Below are 20,220 nucleotides of genomic sequence, written 5' to 3' on the forward strand. Positions count from 1 at the left end.
TAGTAGCCTTATAGGATGTACTTTGGCTGTGTTGAAATGAAAAGATACGTTACCCATGCTAGTTACGCTGTTTACTTATGCTTTGAGTGGGATGCACTTTCGGTGTAGTTACATTGGCTCTTAGAAGCCACGGACTGGCTTCTACTGTGTGTGGGGGGGGGAGCCAAAGGGGGGTGACCTGTCCTGGTGGGGGGACAGCTTGATCTCCTCTTTGCGAGTGTGATTGTTGCTGTTTTCGCTGGTTGCCACCTTCACCTGGAGGTCAGTGTGGGTTGGTGAGTCTTTCTCTGGCTGCCCCAGAAACAATGGGAGGTTTTGCCTTGGATTTGCCGCTCTCTAGATGCACATTTCCCCCATCCAAATTTCCAAATCTCAATAATAAGCCCCCCTGCAGAGTTTTGAGAATTCAGATGGGGGAAATGTGCATCTAGAGAGCAGCAAATCCAAAGCAAAACCTCCCATGCATAAATAGCCGATGCAGCATCCTGCTTATTCCCCCCCTCCCCGGCCCCCCACGGATGTCCCTGCTCAGGATTTCTCCTTTCCCCTGACAGTGACAGCTCAGCCACATTGTCTCCTCCCTCAACTCCCACCCCACCCCGGTCATCGTTGTTTTGGGGTGCCCCCGGGGCTGAGGAAGCGGTGACAGGAGCAAGCAAAATATAGAGGAAAGGGAGGGCAGTCCTGATCCTCCGGCCTGCTTACTCAGAAGTAAGAGTCGCGGTGGGGCTTTGCTCCCAAGGTAAAGCGGAGCGAATTGTAAACAACGCCATCTTTTATCAGTCTGCAACAATGGGAGGTTTTGCCTTGGATTTTCCGCTCTCTAGATGCACATTTTCCCCATCCAAATTCTCAAATCTCAACAATAAGACCCCCTGCAGAGTTTTGAGAATTTTTCTGGGGGAAATGTGCATCTAGAAAGCGGAAAATCCAAAGCAAAACCTCCCGTGCATAAATAGCCAACGAGAAACAATGGGAGGTTTTGCCTTGAATTTGCTGCTCTCTAGATGCACATTAAGGATTGCCTGCTCCCATTCATTCCAATGGGCGGATGGGGGGACCCCTTCCAGACCCCATAACTCGAGACCCCCTGACCCAATCTTCACCAAACCTGGGGGTTCCGGCAAGTAGGGTCCCTCCAAGCTACCCTGATGGTTTGGGGCCTCTACCTCCAAAAATGTCCCCCCTGAGCCACAGAAGTCGCGAATGTGCTTTAAATGGCTTTATTCAGCTAAATTTATTCATGAACGCTGAATTTCATGCCGAATTCCACTGATCCGAATAGGGGGAGTTCGGACTTCGGCATTTCCCGAATAAAAACGGGCCGAATTTTGCCGAACTCGAATTCTACAAAAAAAAATTCAACAGCCCTAGCTTTGATGTCATCCATGACAATAGTAACCGAAAAGGAGGACACCACCTAGATTTGTCAGTCAGTACACATACAAAGTCACACATCCTTTTATGTATGCTTTCCTATATGCTTCTTCTTGTCTGGCTACTGCCCATCTACCTGGGAAGTACCTGGTGTCAACATTCTAAGGGAACAGCAAACGTAGGTGAGGCCAAGATCCAAATTAGGGTGTTTTGAAGTCACAAGATGCTCTTTTATCTTTTCCTAGACATACCTCCTAACAACTGTGGCCACGTTTTCAATGGCTACCAGTGTTTTCAATGAACCAACCTAACTATTACGATCATTTGCAGGGTCCCTTCTTTGATTGCCCCTGTCATCTGAGGCTAGACAGATGGCAATCCAGGAAAAGGGCCTTCTTAGTTGTGGCATCAAAAATATGGAATTCCTTTCTTGGAGAGATCCGTCTATCCCCTTCAGTCATTGGCTTCTGCCAGCAGGCAAAGACAGTTGAAGGTAGCTTGACAGATCAACTGCCCTGTGTCATGTGTACACTCAACCTGCTTTTGCCTCTGATAAAAAGTTTTTGTATTACTTCCAAAAACCTGCCAGATCTGTTTGGTCAGGAGTAGCAATGAAACAAGACATATATGTAAACATCATGGAAAGTTAAGCTTCTCTTAGTCCAATTAAAAACTCCTGTCAGCCTCCAGCCAAAGATATTTGTGCTTTAGTCTTGGTCTTAGACTGCTGATTTTGTAATATATACCTTGTTGTAAGTTGTTATCATCTTTCTGGATTTGTGAATACCACCATGGTTTTTACTGAGATGGTTTATGGCCTATGTTGTTTAAACCACACTGTAAACTGCCGTGAGCTCACTTTTTGTGGGGGAAAGACAGTCTGAACATATATTGATGAACAGCAAATAACTAATGCTAGAAATTGGCTAGTGTTTCCAAATGCTGCTGCTGCTACTACTCCCAGCACCAACACTTTTACTACTTGAAGTAATAGGGTGGATCCAAACTAGCCCTTGAGGCGAGTTGTGCTTTCCATGCCCAGGTTTCTCCCTTGTGGCAACCTTCTTCTCACCACATCCCATGCTGTTTACAGTGTTCCAACATCGGTCAGGAGAAGCTTTTTTTTTGGGGGGGGGGACCCAGCAGGATGCAGAAGACAGGGAGAAGCGTGAAAGATGTTCAGTGATTGGAACTCCATTCACAGTTTTTTTTTTAATTTAACCACAGCAATAAAAATCTCCTCTGACTAGTGTGAAACTCAGTGCACAAAGCACACTCTTTGTGTGTGAGATTTATTGGAGTGGTTCCCTTTTTGTTTGGTATTAGAGCTAGATGGTATAATCTATCATTCTAGGCAATTCTGTGTATGGCAATTAGTTACTAGGATTGGTGCTGTTTAAAAAGCTGTAAGTGAAGAATACTGTAGGTGCGTCTTATTCTTTCTTTTTTCTTATTCTTTCAACATAGCAAAACCATTTGAAACAGAGGGTTGGGTCCTGCAGAGAATTTCCTCTAACAAAAGGGGGGAGGTATTCACAGATTCCCTCTCATGCTGCAGATCTCTACTCATATCCCATGCTGTCCTGGTGGGGGTCCCTTATCCCCCAAGAGTAACATTGGGGGGCATTTTTGCCACATTGCAATGGAGAGGTAAAGAAGATCTGCTCTGCTAACAGAATTCACTCACTACCATCAGCAGAAACGTTCCTCAGGATCCAAACCAGAGTATACAAGCAAGGCACACATAGCAATCTCTCTTTCATTCTGCTTCAGCAATTGTTTTGGGTAATACTTCCTTCCTTTCCTTTTATCCCTTAGAAGCGCCTTGATCCATTGATCTTGAGCAGCATATATCTAGTGTTCGAGGGATATAAGGACTGAAACAAATCTTGCCACTGACAATGTAGCCTTGGGTCCCTATCGCTTAGTAGAAAAAGCATTATGTCAGACACAGAGGCATTAGATTTGTATGTTAAAAGGGGGGAGATATAATGTGATCAAAATTCCTTGTAAAAGCGGCATTCCAAAAGGGCATGAGCTAGTGAATCGATAGAGCCAGAAGAGCAAGGACAGGTCCTGTCTGGATATGGTATATTCAAAATTCTGCCCTGCATAACCATAGAGGGGTTAGCATTCAATCTAGCGAAACAAAAGGCTCTAGAAAGACGAGGAGTTGTCAAATAATATGTATAAGCAGACAACCCATGTGGAGGGGGTATTCCGAAGAACTGGGATGAACAAACGCGGTGAGCACGAAAAGTAGTGCTGTTATAATCAAGCTCTTTAATACGGTTTTTAATTTTGGTGAAAGCTTCAGTTTTCCCAAGATCTAATAACATATCCTGCGAGAAGCCCAACAATGACAGTTTCTCATCTAAGATTATTTTCCATGAGGATTTAAAAGGGTCGTGCTTCAGAGAAGCTAGGAACCCCTCAGTGCTAAAGCACAGTTTAAGGTGTAGTTTAAAGGCGGCCAACCGTGCCCTAGCTTCGAGTGACATTTGGCCAAACTCAGAACGAAGAGTAACGCCAGCAACACATTGAGGGGCGTTTAGGAGTTTTCATAAGAACTGAAGCAATGGATGATCTATAGATTCATTGACAACTGTTGTCCAGATGGCAACACCAAAAATAATAACTGGGATAATTTTTAGATTGAAAACCTGAATAGCCCCTGGAATATATTTGCCACCTTTGGTGTGGAAAAAGTTGACAGTAGCACCAATCCCAGGTTTAATTTTGTTGGACACTGCTTTTTGATAAGCATTCTAATTTAGGTTATGGGGAAAAAGAATGCCAAAGTAAACAAACTCCTTGACTTGGTCAACCTCAAAGCCGTCTAATACCCAGCGAAAAAGAGGCATTTTTCTCCTCTTAGATTTACGATGGTTTATTTTAAAATCTTCCCTAGAGCAGTACTCAGAGAAGGTTTGTAAAGATCTTTTCAAACCAGTTCTTGTGCGAGACAGGAGAACTGCATCATCCACATAGAGTAGAATTGGGGTGGGATGACTTGCAAGCTTTGGGGGGTGACAAGACTCTGAGAAATTGGTTGTCATATCATTCAGGTATAGATTAAACAAGAGAGGAGCAAGGAGGCAACCTTGTCTAACTCCTTGGCCAGTTCAAAGGGCTCAGTTAGTTCTCCTTGGTCGCCACAGCGAACCAGGTAATACTTCTGTACCAGGATTGTCCATGGTCTTCTCTTAATGCTTTGGAGGCTGTGTAAGAGAGCATTAATCTAAGGGTTGGAGGAGATGCCATTTATCATATTTCTGTAAAAGTATTTTAATCTTTCTTACACTTGGATGCTTAATTTCTATTGAAGATGGCAAAAAGAGTCTGCTCTAGCAGCCTCAACAAGTGAATAGGTGCAGCGAATTTCTGTAAAGGTAACTAAATTGATGCTGGAGTTGCTTTGATTTGGGGGGGATCATTTCCTCCATCACTGTTATAACAATGGATTGAAGATCTTGGGTTTAGGATTATGGTCTTAGTTTCATATTACCTTTGGTTTCAGTAATGTTCAATAAATAACAGAATTAGGTGTAATAACATTTAGGTTCTCACCTCAGGTCATGTTGTGTATGTGGGAATGTGTGCATGTGTGTGAGTGAGAGAAAGAGAGAGGTAAGGTAATAAGCACCTATGTGAGGTAAATGTCTTTCAGCCTTTGGCTGTCTTCCCCTGGCACAACTTTGCTAACATATGGCTCTATTAATATAATGTGAAGGTGAAAATACAAACAGGAGGCAGTTAAGAGTAATACATGGAGGCAGCATGACCACAGACTGGGAAGTCATTTGTTTCCAGTAGGGTAAAAGAAGGCCTGTTTCCTAACCTTTCCAAAATAAATTGGCAAAGAACGCAAGTGGCAATAATGCACATGAAGATAAGGCTCGTTCAATTTCTTGCTTCAGGAGGCTCAGCTGTTTCCTTGGAAGGAGCGGTTGAGCCTTGTACATGGATTTGGGGATTGAGCAAACATATTGTACCATTTAATTATTAAAGAAAACCAGCACTGGCGTTTGCCACTTTCTCAGCATAATAGCGTGCATTTTTCAAGATGAATTCACACGCTTGCTTGCTGCCTCGTAATCCCCCGTTCCTCAGATTGCAAGACACATAATAGCCGTGTTACTGCCTTCTTAGCGAATCATCCTGGTGCTGATGCCCTGTAGATGCACTCTGATTCTGATGGATAATTTGAAGCTGGCGATCACGCGGCGGCAGAGGGCAGGATCAGTGCACATGTGCCCAGTCACCCTTCCATGCATTCAGCCAGTGCGCAGAGAAGTCATGTGTAGAGGGCTGGTCTTAGGCCTGATTCCTGTTATCTTTATTTAAAGTATAGAGAAGGACTTGGGAGAAGAATTGCCAGTCAGCACATACAATACTGAGCTAGCTGGACGAAGAAGAGGAGGAGGAGGAGTTGGTTTTTACATGCCGACTTTCTCTACCACTTAAGGGAGACTCAAACCGGCTTACAATCACCTTCCCTTCCCCTCCCCACAACAGACACCTTGTGAGGTAGGTGGGGCTGAGAGAGTGTGACTAGCCCAAGGTCACCCAGCTGGCTTCATGTGTAGGAGTGGGGAAACAAACCCCGTTCACCAGATTAGCGTCTGCCGCTCATGTGGAGGAGCAGAGAATCAAACCCGGTTCTCCAGATTAGAGTCCACCGCTCCAAGGTCAACATAGCTATATCTTCAAAAGATTATTGATATGCTGTGGTAGTTTATATCATTTGCGTAGACCTTGTATTTGTGATAACAGAACATTGTGGGATAGATCAGATTGTCATTCATTTCTTTGCAATGTATTGAATTTGCTATTTTTTTTATTGATCCATGTTCCCAGGATCCCCGTGCCTTCCAGTGTCAATGCTGGATGTCTAGTGGGCCTCGAAAGGTCTAATGCTGTTTAGGATTGCATGCAAAACAACGGCAGAAGTGCGGATTGTTGCCTTCCTGCTTTTGAATGTCTACCACAATGCATATAGTGCATATAACGTAGCATCTCACACTGGAAGTGCACATTCACATCTCTCCCTCCCCACCCACTGTTTCAAAATGCCTGGACTCCCAGTGCTAAGGATGCCAACCTCCAGGTGGGACTTGGGGATTGCCTGGAATTACAACTCATCTCCAGACTGCAGAGTTCAGTTCTCCTGGAGAAAATGAATGCTTTAGAGGGTGGACTCTATGGCCATTTATGCAGGGCTGTTTCCACACGATCACCCCCTCTGACTGCTCCGGTGCTTTGCTTTGATTATGCATGCCTTTCCCGACCATCAGAGGTTGCCTCACTCTCCCTGTGCATTTCCACGCATTTTGCCCATGTTTTCCAGATGCTGTTTTAGCGAGAATCCAGAAAACGCAGGCAAAACGTGCAGAAACGCACAGGGAGAGCGAGGCAACCTCTGACGGTAGGGAAAGGCATCCATAATCAAAGCAAAGCATCGGAGCAGTCAGCGGGGGTGACTGCGGGAAAACAGCCCTGCATAAGTGGCCTCGTGTACCCCTCTGAGGTCCCTGTCCTCCCCAGTCTCCGTCCCCAAATCTCCAGGAGGGTTGCCAACCTGGATCTGGCAACCCTACCCCCCATCTCCCTGCCACTATCAAGCCATTGAGTGCCCAGACAGATTTGATGGGAGGGAAAGAGATGGAAGAGTTAGGACGTTCATAGAGATATGTCCTGTGTGGCACAGAACAACATAAGAGTAGATGTAAAAATATATAGTAGTTGCAGCCAGCACAGAGGGTTAAAAAAAGGCCTCAGAAAAATTGCATACTTTATGGACACTCCCCAAAGAGTTCTTTTTTGTAATCAGTTCAGTTTCATTTGTGTATCAAATGAAGATAAGTGTCCAAATAACATTGCTCAATATACGTTGCTTGATATTCATTATGAACCCATTGAATTTCTCTTTTAACTGCAGTGAGTGTGCACATCCATCTTTTCATCATTATTTAATTTCCTCTACCTCGCTGGAAACATTTCAAATACCAAACTTGAGAAATAGAAATGGCTCATGCTAAATAGACTTTTAAAAATTCTCTTTGTTCGATTGCTGCTCTATTGCATTGTGCGTACAGGGGCAGGCTCTTTCTTTAACTAAGGATTTGTAAGCGGCGAGAACTCAGGAATACATTGGATTCAGTGTCTGGGGATGAGGCCTCCTTTTACAGATAGAACAACTGCCTCAAGAAAATCAAAAGTGAGAGATTATTCAGAATGATGAGGTCTTCTTGAAGCAGGAAAATCAACAGCAATTTAAAAGACATACTCCGATGATTCTGAACAGGAAAAAGGCATAACAACTGCTAGGTCGAAATAGTATATCTCAAAAATAATGTGAAAAGACAGTAACCAAGGGTTATGTTACTCTGTAATGTTGTTTGTGACAAAATATTGTTTTGTTTGGGGAAAGTATATATGATATTATACAACATCTAGAAAATAATATTTTGAAGTACAGGGGAAGCACTGTCTGGATTCACAGCAGGGAGCTCGATAGGGTTGCCAACCTCCAGGTGGTGGCTGGAGATCTACTGCTATTACAACTGATCTCCGGGTGACAGATCAGTTCCCCTGGAGAAAATGGCCGCTTTAGCAATTGGACTCTATGGCATTGAAGTCCCTCCCCTCTCTAAACCCCACCCTCCTCAGGCTCCACCCCCAAAATCTCCAGGTAGTTCCCAACCCGGCGCTGGCAACCCTAGAGCCCGAGCAATTCTGGTTGCCCTTCTTTCACTAGAATTACACCTATTCTGAACATATCTTTGGGCACATCAAATGTAGGGCCGGTGCACACATTACAAAGTCCTTGTGTCCACCGCGGGGCCTGTTGACACACGTATGCTGGTAATTCTGTGCTTGGAACTTAATTCTGAGGTGTGCAGGAATCTGATTTAGATCAGGACTGCAGTGAGCTGGGGATTAAGGCCTCCCTTCATGCTGTTTTCCTGCCCTGAAATGGCCACTATTTGCCCTACTGGGTAAACTTGTGCGTACGGATAAAATACATGTAAGTCTCCCCAGCCAAACAAATAGTCGCTCCCTGGGGCTGTTTCGGGTAGGAAAAACAGTGCAGGAAGAAAGGCTTAAGCCCCCTATTCCTACATGCCGCGTAGAATTGCCAGCCAATGGTTGGCACGGTGTAGGGTTGCCAGGTGCCCACTGGTGGCGGGCAAACCCCCGGCAATTTCCCCCTCTGCCCGCCGACCACCTGAGGGTCGGCGGGCAGACATGCACGCATGCGTGCATACCACACGCGTCACTTCCGGTTTAGAACAGGAAGTTCCGCCTTGCGAGGGGCCTTTTACCTCTTACTTTGAGCAGTAAAGAGCCACTTTACCACTCAAACTAAGAGGTAAAGGCCGTTTGCGATGCGGCACTTCCGGATCGAAACCGGTTCTAAACACGCGCCCACACACTTAACAAGAAGAGCCTCCCGCCGGAGGATGTAAGGTACCTGGCAACCCTAACCCAGTGGGAGGTGGGGGAGTGGGGACAGGGCACTGGTTTCCACTATTGTCAGGGGAAACCGGAAGTGATGTCACATTGCTGAAGGAATCGCTGGAAACTCTATGATAAACCCGTAGAGTTTTTCAGCAAGACCTAGAGTGACGTGATGTCGCTTCCGGGTTTTCCAGAGAAGTGACATCATGCCATGGACAACTGTGATTTAAAAAAAAAAATTCTCCCACAGCCCAAAGGAGCAGCAGCAGGAAGTATGCCTTGCCAGCAGGAGGTCTCTCGCCACAGCAGGAGACCTGCCATGACCCTGACCAACATCAGGACTGCAAGTTCCTCGGAATTAAGTCCTGACCATGAAACTCTCAAGAGCATGTCTATCAACAGGACAGGTGAGGGACATAAGAACTTTGTGACGGGTGAATTGGCCCTACTAGATAATACTGCAAGAATCTGGCTTTTCCCTGCCAGAATAGGGAAAACTGCATTCATTTCTTCTCTAAATCATATGCAAGCCACATTTTCTGTAAGATAAGTCCAAGCAACCAAAAAGTTAGGCACTGGGAATTTATGAAATGTATGTATTTCATTCTGTGTAGTCTTTTAAAATGCAATTAAAAGATAACATTGCAGTAACAGGGAGGCGATAAAATTAAGCATGCTTACTTAGGCAGAAAATACTATTGATTTTAATAAATCTTTACTCATGAATAATTGTGTTGGAACTTTTGGCCTTGGTACTAAAGACCATGCATTAGCCATTTGGGGCCCATAATTCATCGAGGAATATTTAAGGGCATCCTTCACAGATATTTTTGAGAAGCAAGACAAATATAAGCAATGGCACAGTCAAAGTATAAAGGAGGGGGGTCACAGCTCAGTAGAAGAGTCCATTCTTTGCATGCCGAAGGGTCCCAGTTTCATCCCTGAGATCTTTAGTTAAAAAGAGAGGTTCTCAAAATCCGAAGCACAAGTTGTGGCCCCCACGCCTACAAGGAGCCTGTCATCATCTGTAGGCAGAATCAATCTGAAACTATCCATAGCAAAGGACAAGGAGGTGCCTCTGACACCTCAGGTACAGGCTCTGCACTCAGCCTGTCCTCCAAGTCTGCACAGTTGAGAAAGATTTTGTCAGCAAAGAACCTTGCAAAAACATCACAGCCGGGGGGCAGATTTTCATCGCCTACTGTATCAGATATAGGTGTTATCAAGTAGGGTTGCCAGGTTGCTTGGATTGGCGGGCAGTTGCCTGTGAATCCATTGGCCGGCTCAGGAGTGGAGATTGCACACGTGTGCTGCTGCCCCGACACGGCTGAGTTTACACCCAGAAGCACCGCATCGCAACAGGCCGCTTTACCATTCAGACCCTCATACAATCCTTGCCCCAGCCCTGACCCAAAAACCTCCCGCCAGAGGAGAGGGGCGACCTGGCAACCCTAGTTATCAAGTCACGCACCACTTTGAATAATTGAGCTGGAAGATTCTGCTGACACAATGGTAGCAGACAAGAAAGTCTTCTTCGCTACCATCACCACCTCATCATAGACCTTCAAATGTGCTTTATGATGTGGTCTTTCTGATTAAAAAGGTAAAGGTCCCCTGTGCAAGCACTGGGTCATTCCTGACCCATGGGGTGACGTCACATCCCGACGTTTCCAAGGCAGATTTTGTTTGCGGTGTGGTTTGCCAGTGCCTTCCCCAGTCATCCTCCCTTTACCCCCAGCAAGCTGGGTACTCATTTCACTGACCTTGGAAGGTTGGAAGGCTGAGTCAACGTTGAGCCGGCTACCTGAAACCGACTTCCGTCAGGATCAAACTCAGGTCACGAGCAGAGCTTTTGACTGCAGTACTGCAGCTTACCACTCTGCGCAACAGGGCTCCTGGTCTTTCTGATTATCCTATGCCTTTTGTTGCCCAGCTCCCAGGTAAACCAAGGAGCTGGGGGTTTCACAGTATGGAAGAGGATACCAAGGAGCAACTCTGATTATTGCCCCAGTAAGCCCATCATTCCATGTACTACAATGGCCTCCACAGAGTCGCCGGAGAGGCTCTCAAAATCCCTCAGAGCCACCAGAAATCCAACAGGACCCATTGATCTCGGTGGGCAGACCATCCAAATCAATCCAGTGCCCCTGCTGGTGTAAGCTTGGTGTAACCACCATTTTGGTTATTTGGGTTTGTTTGTTTTTAATAGTAGGAGAGAATGGGAAATGGTAATATATGGGGAAATTTTAAGATTCCATGTTTCAGTTAAAGGTGGTTCCTAAGGTCTGAAAAACTAGTATCTAAGATACTGACTAGGGTGATTTAGAGTTCTTCTAATAGAGAAACAAAAGAAAAAATTATGAGAGCTACGGTGAGGCTGTTTCACAAAGAACTTCTCAGAACGTCCAATGCACTTGGGTCTTCATGACCCCTTGATTAGAAAAGGCAATTCTGAAACAAAACCATTGAGCAATGCAACTGTAACTATAATTCATCCTGACAGCTATCATAGAAGTATTCCCTGCCCTTTTGCTAATTTCATTTTCTGCTCATTTCCAAGAAAATTCTACATTTGATTTCATCCCATGCTGTTTCTACAAACATATATTACTTTGTGGCGGCTTAATAAAGCCCCTTATCAGTGTTCATCCTGATAACCTAATGGCTGAAATATCTGAGATCCGCCTTTCGTAACCCGGGATTTATATGCCTCACAGAACTATCTCATTGCAAAAATGTCAAAAGTAATAACCAGAGCTTTTATTTAACAGCTAAATGTAGCCAGTGGAATTCTATCCCTTGCAAGAGGCTGGCGCAAGATTTCTGCTCTGTCCGTATCGCATTTCAGATCTAAAAATAGGAGTTAAGGGGTATTCATTTGGTCCATAGGCTCATGATGTGCATTCAAGGGGGCTCTTTCAGTGAGACGAGACAAGTTAGATGAGGGTCAAATGGTCACTGAATCCTGGAGCTGTAGCATTGGAGGGAACCATGACACCATCTAGACCAGTCCCCTGCGACACAATAGCATCCATCAACCCATACTGCCAGCACAGAGCTGGTCTACTGTAGCAACAGAGCGGACATCTTGAGAGGGCTCAGAGGTGTAATGAGCACTGCTGCTTGGCTTAACTACATGCACCAGGCTAGCCCATCGTTTTGAAAACCGGGACAACCAATTCTCGCCTTTTGACTTGGGAATCCTTTCCCCCTCTTTTTACTAAATCATACAGTATTAATGCTTCCTTTGTTTGGATTCCCTTCTTGGTCAACGTATTAAATATACCTTTTAAAATTAGCCTTTCATATGAACACATGAAGCTGCCTTCTACTGAATCAGACCCTTGGTCCATCCAAGTCAGTATTGTCTACTCAGACTGGCAGCGGCTCTCCAGGGTCTCAGGCAGAGGTCTTTCACATCACCTTCTTGCCTAGTCCCTTTAACTGGAGATGCCGGGGATTGAACCTGGGACCTTCTGCATGCCAAGCAGATGCTCTACCACTGAGCCATGCCCCCCCCCCCCGTGCATACAAAGTATTCATGGAGATTGAAGGGTGTGTGTGCATCTATGAACAGGTCTTAAGTGGAGCCAGCATGCATGATCCTAATCTCCATCCACTATATTTATTCTCCCTGGAAAATGTCACCTGCACAGGACTGTTGTTTGACTTCAAGCTGATAACGCATCCGCGTGGTGGCAGCAGATAAGTGTTTCTGTGAAATGGTAATCCGGATACAGCTTTTGGAAATCCTCATCATGTGTGCCATACCAAATACACGTAGCATCTTCATGTCATCTCTTCATATTCCTGGCATTGGTTTATGTATGTGATAAGGAGCTTTTCCAGTTTTACATTTTCCTTGAAAGGACATATGTGGTCAAGGGCTTTCCAGTGTTAAAGCTTGCTATATAGAATGCCACCTCATGGAAGCACTTTTGGGCAGTGTTTGAGGAGGAGAGGAGGGCAAGCTGTATAATTGAAAGCAGCCCTGTATAGTAGCCTCTGACCACTTTACAAATTCACCAGTTTCTCTATTCTGATCTTTTGAATAATTTTTAGGTGCCTTTATGTTTTTAAATATCTCACTGCTTGTGAGCTCTGTAGAGCGGTGGAGAACCAGTGTGGTGTAGTGGTTAAGAGCAGCGGGTTTGATTCCCCACTCCTCCATATGAGCGGCGGAGGCTAATCTGGTGAACCGGATTTGCTTCCCCACTCCTACGCATTAAGCCAGCTGGTTGACCTTGGGCCAATCACGTTCTCTCAGCCTCGCCTACCTCTGTTGTGGGGAGGGGGAGGGAAGGTGACTGTAAGCTGGTTTGATTCTTCCTTAAGTGGAAGAGAAAGTCAGCATATAAAAAACTTCTTATTCTCCTCCTCCTCCTTCTTCTTGTCTTTAAATAGGACTGACAATACTACACTACTTTCAGAATACATTCTGAGGATTAAAAAAAATGCAAAATGTGCATTCTTTTAATGGCTGTGGGGGACAAAACTCTAATCCATATTTATCGACAAACAGAGTTATCTTACAAGTGTGGTACTATGCTTAGATTTCTATATCTGGCTAAGTCTGCATAACTTTGGCAATGTAACTCTCACAGCTTCACACTCAGGGCTGCAAACAATTCAGCTGTAGCCGTCTGGCAAGTTCAGCTTCTGCCATCTGCACAGCAAGGCTTTTACTCCACATTCTACCAGTCAGCGTTGTTACCCCATTGTGGAAAGGGAGGGCAGAGAACAGTTGAAGGAAATGCTGAAGGATCAGTTGACTTCATTGAATGAATCAATCACGGAAGCCACTGGGGTTGCAGACTGATGCAATCAATTTATTTTCTATCGCCCCGGAACAGAGACTTTGTACGAGTGATAGTTTTTCAGAACTGTCATTGCCTATGGTACACATGCTCATTATTCGTGTCCTGTCATGGTCTCTGATCAAACTGGCTTTGCAGATGTGGAGGCCATGGCAAGCTGAAACAAGCCCCCAGGACTGTGACCAGCACTACTACTGTCTGGCCACGTAAAGAGGAATCAAGATTATGTTCCATCTGCAAACAGGAATCCTTCCTCATCTGTAACTAAGATGGCAGCTCACTGTCTAGCTTAGGTACATTCCTTTTCCTGCCTTTGCCCCCACTTCGAGCAGAGTCTGTTGCTGGTGTTTTTATCACATGCTGAGTGCATCTATCACAAGATAGCATCCTGGGGCTTCAGTGAGCCCATCACTGTCAAAGAAAGAGTAACATTTTATAGGTTCTTTCTTACCTCCTTGCTTCTTATCCTTTAGCCAGTTTGTCAAGGAGAGAAGACATAATTGTTTTCATAGCAGTTTTGCATATTTAAGCAAAGAAGTGATAGCTGCATCTACCACGTGATAAAATATAAAGTGTGAACTCCACAGAAAAGCCATCATTGCCAGATTTTCTTACTGCAGATGTGGCTTTGGTAGGGTTGCCAACCTCCATGTACTACTAACCTCACACACCTCATTACCCTGCGAGGGAATTGGAGACTATCCTGTATTATCTTCATGGTGAATATGTAGACTTTTCACAGTATTAATGCTTGAAGGACTGAAGAAGAATTTAAATGAAACGGCCGTATCCTCTTGGTGAACTTCGGCTTCACATCCTAAGGATCACGCACTGAACTGCGTTATACAACTATACTGTCTGCAATGACACTCGTACTCTATAAGAGATTTTTTGAATGGTTTGCTCTATATATGTTCATTGCACCTGTATATATCCTATAGTATAGTAGTATTTTTTTGTTGCAAATACCAATGTTGTTGTTTTGAATTGTATATTTAGTAGCATTTGTGATAAACCTTTTGCACTTTGTTAACTATTTTAGCTCCTGGACTGATTTCCTTATCCCCATGATACTAGTACAGTGGTGTCTATTTCCCAACCTCCATGTACTAGTAAGAGGAGATCTCTAGCAACTGATCTCCAGCCAATAGAGATCAGTTCGCCTGGAGAAAATGGCCACTTTAGCAATTGGACTATATGGCATTTCAGTCCCTCCCCAAACCCTGCCCTCCTCAAGCTCTGCTCCAAAAACCTCCCACTGGTGGCGAAGAGAGACTTGGCAACCCTAGGCTCTGGATATAATTAACTAGCATGTCCAAGCCCAGTGCATGGCCTGGCCTCAGCCAAGGCACCTACTATCCCTGCCACTGTGGAAGCCAAGCCAGACCCTCCCACCATCCTCCCACCTTTGGTGGCCTTCAAAGATGCAGTCGGAGCTCTCAGGTTGAGGCTCAGGGCCAGAGGTAGCTTTAGTCACATCAGCTGAGGGCAGGCCTCGTCGCTCCCCAGCCCCGGAGAACAGGTTGTCACTCAATGATGCCACTACCTGGCACCAAGCCAACAATGACAGAGGAACAGTCCTCAAAGGCCATTGTGCCAGCTGGCAGGAGCAGAGGCAGCCAGTAGATGGCCGACTGGGATGGCCAGATTGAGGTAGGTGGGAGGCCAAGCCACACAAGAGCTGGGGAAGACAGGCAAGGCTGGGGGAATAGTGTTTCAGCCCCTTACCCAGATATGGCACAGGCCATGGGGACAGGCCATGAGGTGTGGATGGGGCTGATTGGGGAGGACAGAGCATAATTCTAAATGGGTCCGCAACCAGGCTGGAGAGGAAGAGAGGGAGTGGTGTGCCCTCTCATAGAGAGCAATGCCCCAGGAGAGAGGGGGCAGAGTTGACGAGTGACACAACCTTCCACCTGCCCCCGTCCGATTCTGAGGACGACCCCTGAGAGGTAAAGTGGCGGAGGGCCAGGGGGCGGTGCCAGACAGGGAGGAGCCTCACATTGCACCTCAACTCAGTGATAGGAATTTGCTCTCAGTTGAGGATGTTGTATGTATGGATGCTAGTTAGTAAGGCAGGTGATACTGAGGAATCAGACTCATTGAATCTGGATGGGGTCAAACTGACCCTGTCAGATCAAGGGACAAGTTTAGAGGTGTTCCTGGACTCATCTCCATATTTTGATAAGTGATTGAAACAGTTGCTAGGAGTACCTTTCATCCTCTACATGTAATTCAGCAACGCTCATCTTTCTTGACCTGTAATCCCAAGCGACACTGATCCATGCTTCTGTAACCTTCAGACTGGACTGCTGTAACACACTGCAGGGGCTGCCTCTGAAGGTAACTAGGAAACTCCAACTTGTGCAAAATGCACAGAGGCTCGCTTTTTAACTGGCGTCAGGCAGTGTCTGTATAGGCTGCCAATCTTGCAATAGCTACATTGTCTGCCTGTATGTTTCCAGGATTCGTTCAAGATGCTTCTAAAGCCTTTCAGAACCTGGGGCCCACATACAGGAAGGACCACCTGTCCTTGAACAAGATCTTTTTGCCCACTTCGGTTGGTTCAGCACTTTCTTTCAAAGGCCCTTTCTTTTAGGGAGGCCTGTCTGTAAGAATCCCAGGGCTCATTCTTGAACTTCAGGGCCAAGTGGGCTTAGGAGGTGGCGTGAGGCCACCGCCAGTAAGTGCCTCTTATTCCATTATAAGAGGCACTTATGCTGGTGGTGAAGGCAGTTCCGTTGGCGCCTGAGCACCGTGGAGCTGCACGCCGCTCCCCCAGTAGTGCAGTTTCTCTGGGACGTAAATTTTTTAATTTAAAAGAGGCTTTTTGAAGCCTTTCAGAGGCCGGGGAACCTCGTTGGAGGCACAACGGTTGTGCCTCGGCCGACCGTCCCTGGCCGCCAAAAGGCTCAGGAGTGGGCTGTCAGTGTTTTTTTGTAGTGGTACTCACCCTTTTGGAACAGTCTTCTAGAGGAGGCACCTAGTTAGAGCATCTACCCAAATGGCCTTATTTTGTAAGAAGCTGCTATCTCTAAACAGAAGTACATTTCAAAGGAAGGAGTGTCTCTGTCAGATGGTTTTGCACTGTATTGAGTAATGTGTCTCTGGTTTTTATTCATCTGCTGTTACTCGTTGTAATCTATTTCCTTATCTTTCTATGGTTTTATTGATAGCTAATTTGAGCCGATAGAGGTAGAACATTTTCATAAATCAATAAATAATTCTAACCATCTGTTCTATACAGGTCTTGAACCTTGCATGCCATAGAGACTGCTTCCTCTGTGTGCCTCAACATGATCCCTAAAATCACCCAAGGACACCCTCTTAAATATACCACCAGAGCTTTGAGTTCAACCATCAAGAGCACAGAGAGAGATGATCTCAGTAGCAGTGTTCCACGAATGAAGCTAATTCCCCCCTGCAGCATTATCCTGATCACATTTAGGGATGCTAATTCTTTTCAGCTTAAGCAAGTGTTTAAGAACCATAGCCCAATGAATACGGTTGTCATTTTTTCTCTCCTCCCCCTGCCCCGGCTGAACCCCCAGGAATATGTAATCTCACTATTTTTGGCATCATCTGCCTCTACCAGCACAGACTCCAAGTTGATGGTGAACCCCAGAAACATACTGTTTCCTTGTTTGCTGTGAAATTGAGAGTGCCTCCTTGCTAATGAGCCTTGTTAAGGTTTTATTTTTATAGGCACAGATAAAAATAACTTTACAGTTGCTAATTAGTACGTTGATGCGTAGGATTCTCAGAGTGCTAGAGATGGTATGTGTATTAAGAAAGAAACAGAGTATTATAAGATAAGTCCGCTTTCATGTGGACTAGATGGTACAAATAACAAAATACAACCCAGGAATTTTTCAGATGGGACTGTGCCTCATCTGAGCCTTCTTTTCTTCCCTTTTTCCCCCTCCTCCTCTTCCTCTCTCTCCCTCTCTCTCTGACTCTCTCCTTTTGTCAGAACGTGAAGCACAGCTCCCTTTCACAGTAATCATAAATTAATTTAAAGCCGGCAGCCCCTTGCCGAGTCAGGCAGAGGTGTAGAGGGAGAAGCTGCACAGAGTCATGTGAGACGGGCGCTAGCAAGACTGCGATCTGGGGAAGATGTTTGCTGTGTCCCTGAAGTGCCGGCTAGGGGTGGTGAAACGCCGGAACAAAGGTACTGTGGGAATGGAGGTTAGGGCAGCGTTTCATGAGAGGGGGTCCCCAAAGGGAAGTGAGGCAGCAGAAGGATGGGGAGTGGTTGTTGCTTTTTTTGGTTACTTTTTTTGTAGTCACAACGTAAGAAACTAGGTTGCTGCATGCCTTCGGATTCTTGTGTACAGTATGTGTTTGGGGAGCACAGAAGGCTAGGTTCTCCGCTACTCCTATAATATTATTTGAGTTATGTGAAGGGGTTTGAAAGTTTTGTCCTTGCCAAAGATAAGTGTGTTAGAAATCAAATGGGATTTTTCATATGTCTCCACTTAGATTTCCTGGAGGGGATTATTTGTACTTTGCGTGAACAGATACAATTTTGTATGTCATGACTTTCACAACAGTGCCCGGTACTTGTTTGCTAGTTGTTTCTTTAGAAGGTTGGAATGGAAAGACTTTTGTGTGTGTGGTTGTTGTTCAATGGATACACAGCGACGGAGTGCTCCCACTAATTATAGGAGAAATCTACGACAAGGTGTGAAAACCATTAATAAAGGGAAAGGATTTCTGAAAAAAGGCAAGACAATTCACTTCCTATCACCTACAGCATGGTGCTAGGAAAAACGAATTGAATCGCTTTCTTTGGCCAAGAGATGCCCATGCTGGTTGCAGACCCGTTAAGTTCAAACGAAAGGGGACAGATCTCAGAACTTTTTACTGCAGTGACAATCCGATTCCTTTTGTTCCTTTCTGAGATGGGGGGTGGGGGGTCAGATCACTGGAGTCAGGTGCTTTTAAAAATGAAGGAAAAAACAGCCCTTTCCAATAGGTTCTCTAATTTAATGAAAAACTTAGATGCACCAATCGGACATCTTCAGCCCTGCAAAATCTTTCCTGTGATTCTAAAAGCCAGGCGTACTGGTTGCAGGCTGTAAAACACAGGCAGCATCTCATAAAGCCACAGGAAGCTTTAAACGCACACACAGACATACAAACCCTTAAAGAATAATAAGGGACTTAATGTGGGTGGGTGTTATTGATTTCCTGAACCGTACATGCTCACCTTCTTTCCCTCATTTAGAGCAATTCTTAGTGCCCGATGCCAAGTTCTGATACAGCTTATCTGCTTGGAATTCATTCAAGAGACCCACAGGCTCAATGCCTCAAGTGGGATAAAGAAGGCCCGAGATAATCATATAAACACGAGGTCAGATCGACTGTGAGTAGTTAATTTTAACTAAAGTGAGAGATTTGCCAGGGCTCAAGCGCGTCTGGACCTTCCACCCTCTTACCTCCCCCAATATGGAGGCTGACTGCTCTCTGGGGTGAGAGAAAGGCAGTCTGTGCAAGTTTAATCTGCTTCAGGTCAAACTTGATGGCTTCAGATGTTCTTTAAGCCCTTTCTTGTCTGTAGCTTCTTCTGCTCTCGTCCAACTTTCACAGGCCATTAATGCTGCATTGGGGGGTAAGCCAAGAGAAGTTGTGATGTGGCACAGAAATTGGCTCAGGTTCTGCAAAATCCCAGATTAATAGGGTTGCCAGCTCCGAGTTGGGAAATACCTGGAGATTTTGGGGGTGGAGCCAGAGGAGGGCAGGGTTTGGGGAGGGATGGGACTTCAATGCCATAGAGTCCAATTGCCAAAGCGGCCTTTTTCTCCAGGTGAACTGATCTCTATCGGCTGGAGCTCAGTTGTAATAGCAGGAGATCTCCAGCTAGTACCTGGAGGTTGGCAACCCTACAGATGAAAGTGCTGCCTTGAGAATGTCTGAGGATTTGTGTTGTCAACTCCAGGCTGATAAATTCCTGGGAATGTGGGTGTATAGCCTGGTGAGGGGTGGTGTTTCGGGAGGGGAGGAAGCTCAGCAGTGATGTGAGTCCACCCTCCAAGGCTGCCATTTCCTCCAAGAGAACTGATCTCTGTGGTCTGGAGAGATTGGCTACCGTACCAAGGAGTCTGATTCTGCGAGCTACCAAACCTGCTTGTTCTCTTTAATTCCAGTAGCATACTTAATACTGTACAAGTGAGGATCAACTGCTTTCAGAAGTCTGATATTGGTAAGCTGATTTCCAGAGATGACAGAAATATGTATCTAATGTCTGTAGTATTGGCGGCATCATGCACGTAAAAAATTCTGGATACAAAAGAACACATACACATGCACAGACACATCCAGCCTTATACTGAGTCAGACCATTGTTCTATCAAAGGCAGTATTGTCGACTCTGACTGGCAGTGGCTCTCCAGGGTCTCAGGCGGAGGTTTTTCCAGTTGACCAGCTACCTTATCCGTTTAACTGAAGATGCAGGGAATTGAATCCAGGACCTTCCTCATGCCACATGTCAGATGCACTATCACTGAGCCACAGCCCTTCCACAATGTTTCGCCTGCTAGGATGTGCAAATCCACCGTAG

At 45.4% G+C, this 20,220-nt stretch overlaps 1 protein-coding gene across 2 annotated transcripts in view; it reads left to right on the top strand.

The window, feature by feature from the left end:
- Window positions 1-20,220, top strand: part of GRIP2 (glutamate receptor interacting protein 2) — a 492,450-nt gene that overhangs the window by 264,252 nt on the left and 207,978 nt on the right. The gene's annotated exons all lie outside the window — the stretch shown is intronic.

This window comes from Euleptes europaea, chromosome 1 (genome assembly GCF_029931775.1).
Source record: "Euleptes europaea isolate rEulEur1 chromosome 1, rEulEur1.hap1, whole genome shotgun sequence".
NCBI classification, from domain to species: Eukaryota; Metazoa; Chordata; class Lepidosauria; order Squamata; family Sphaerodactylidae; genus Euleptes; species Euleptes europaea.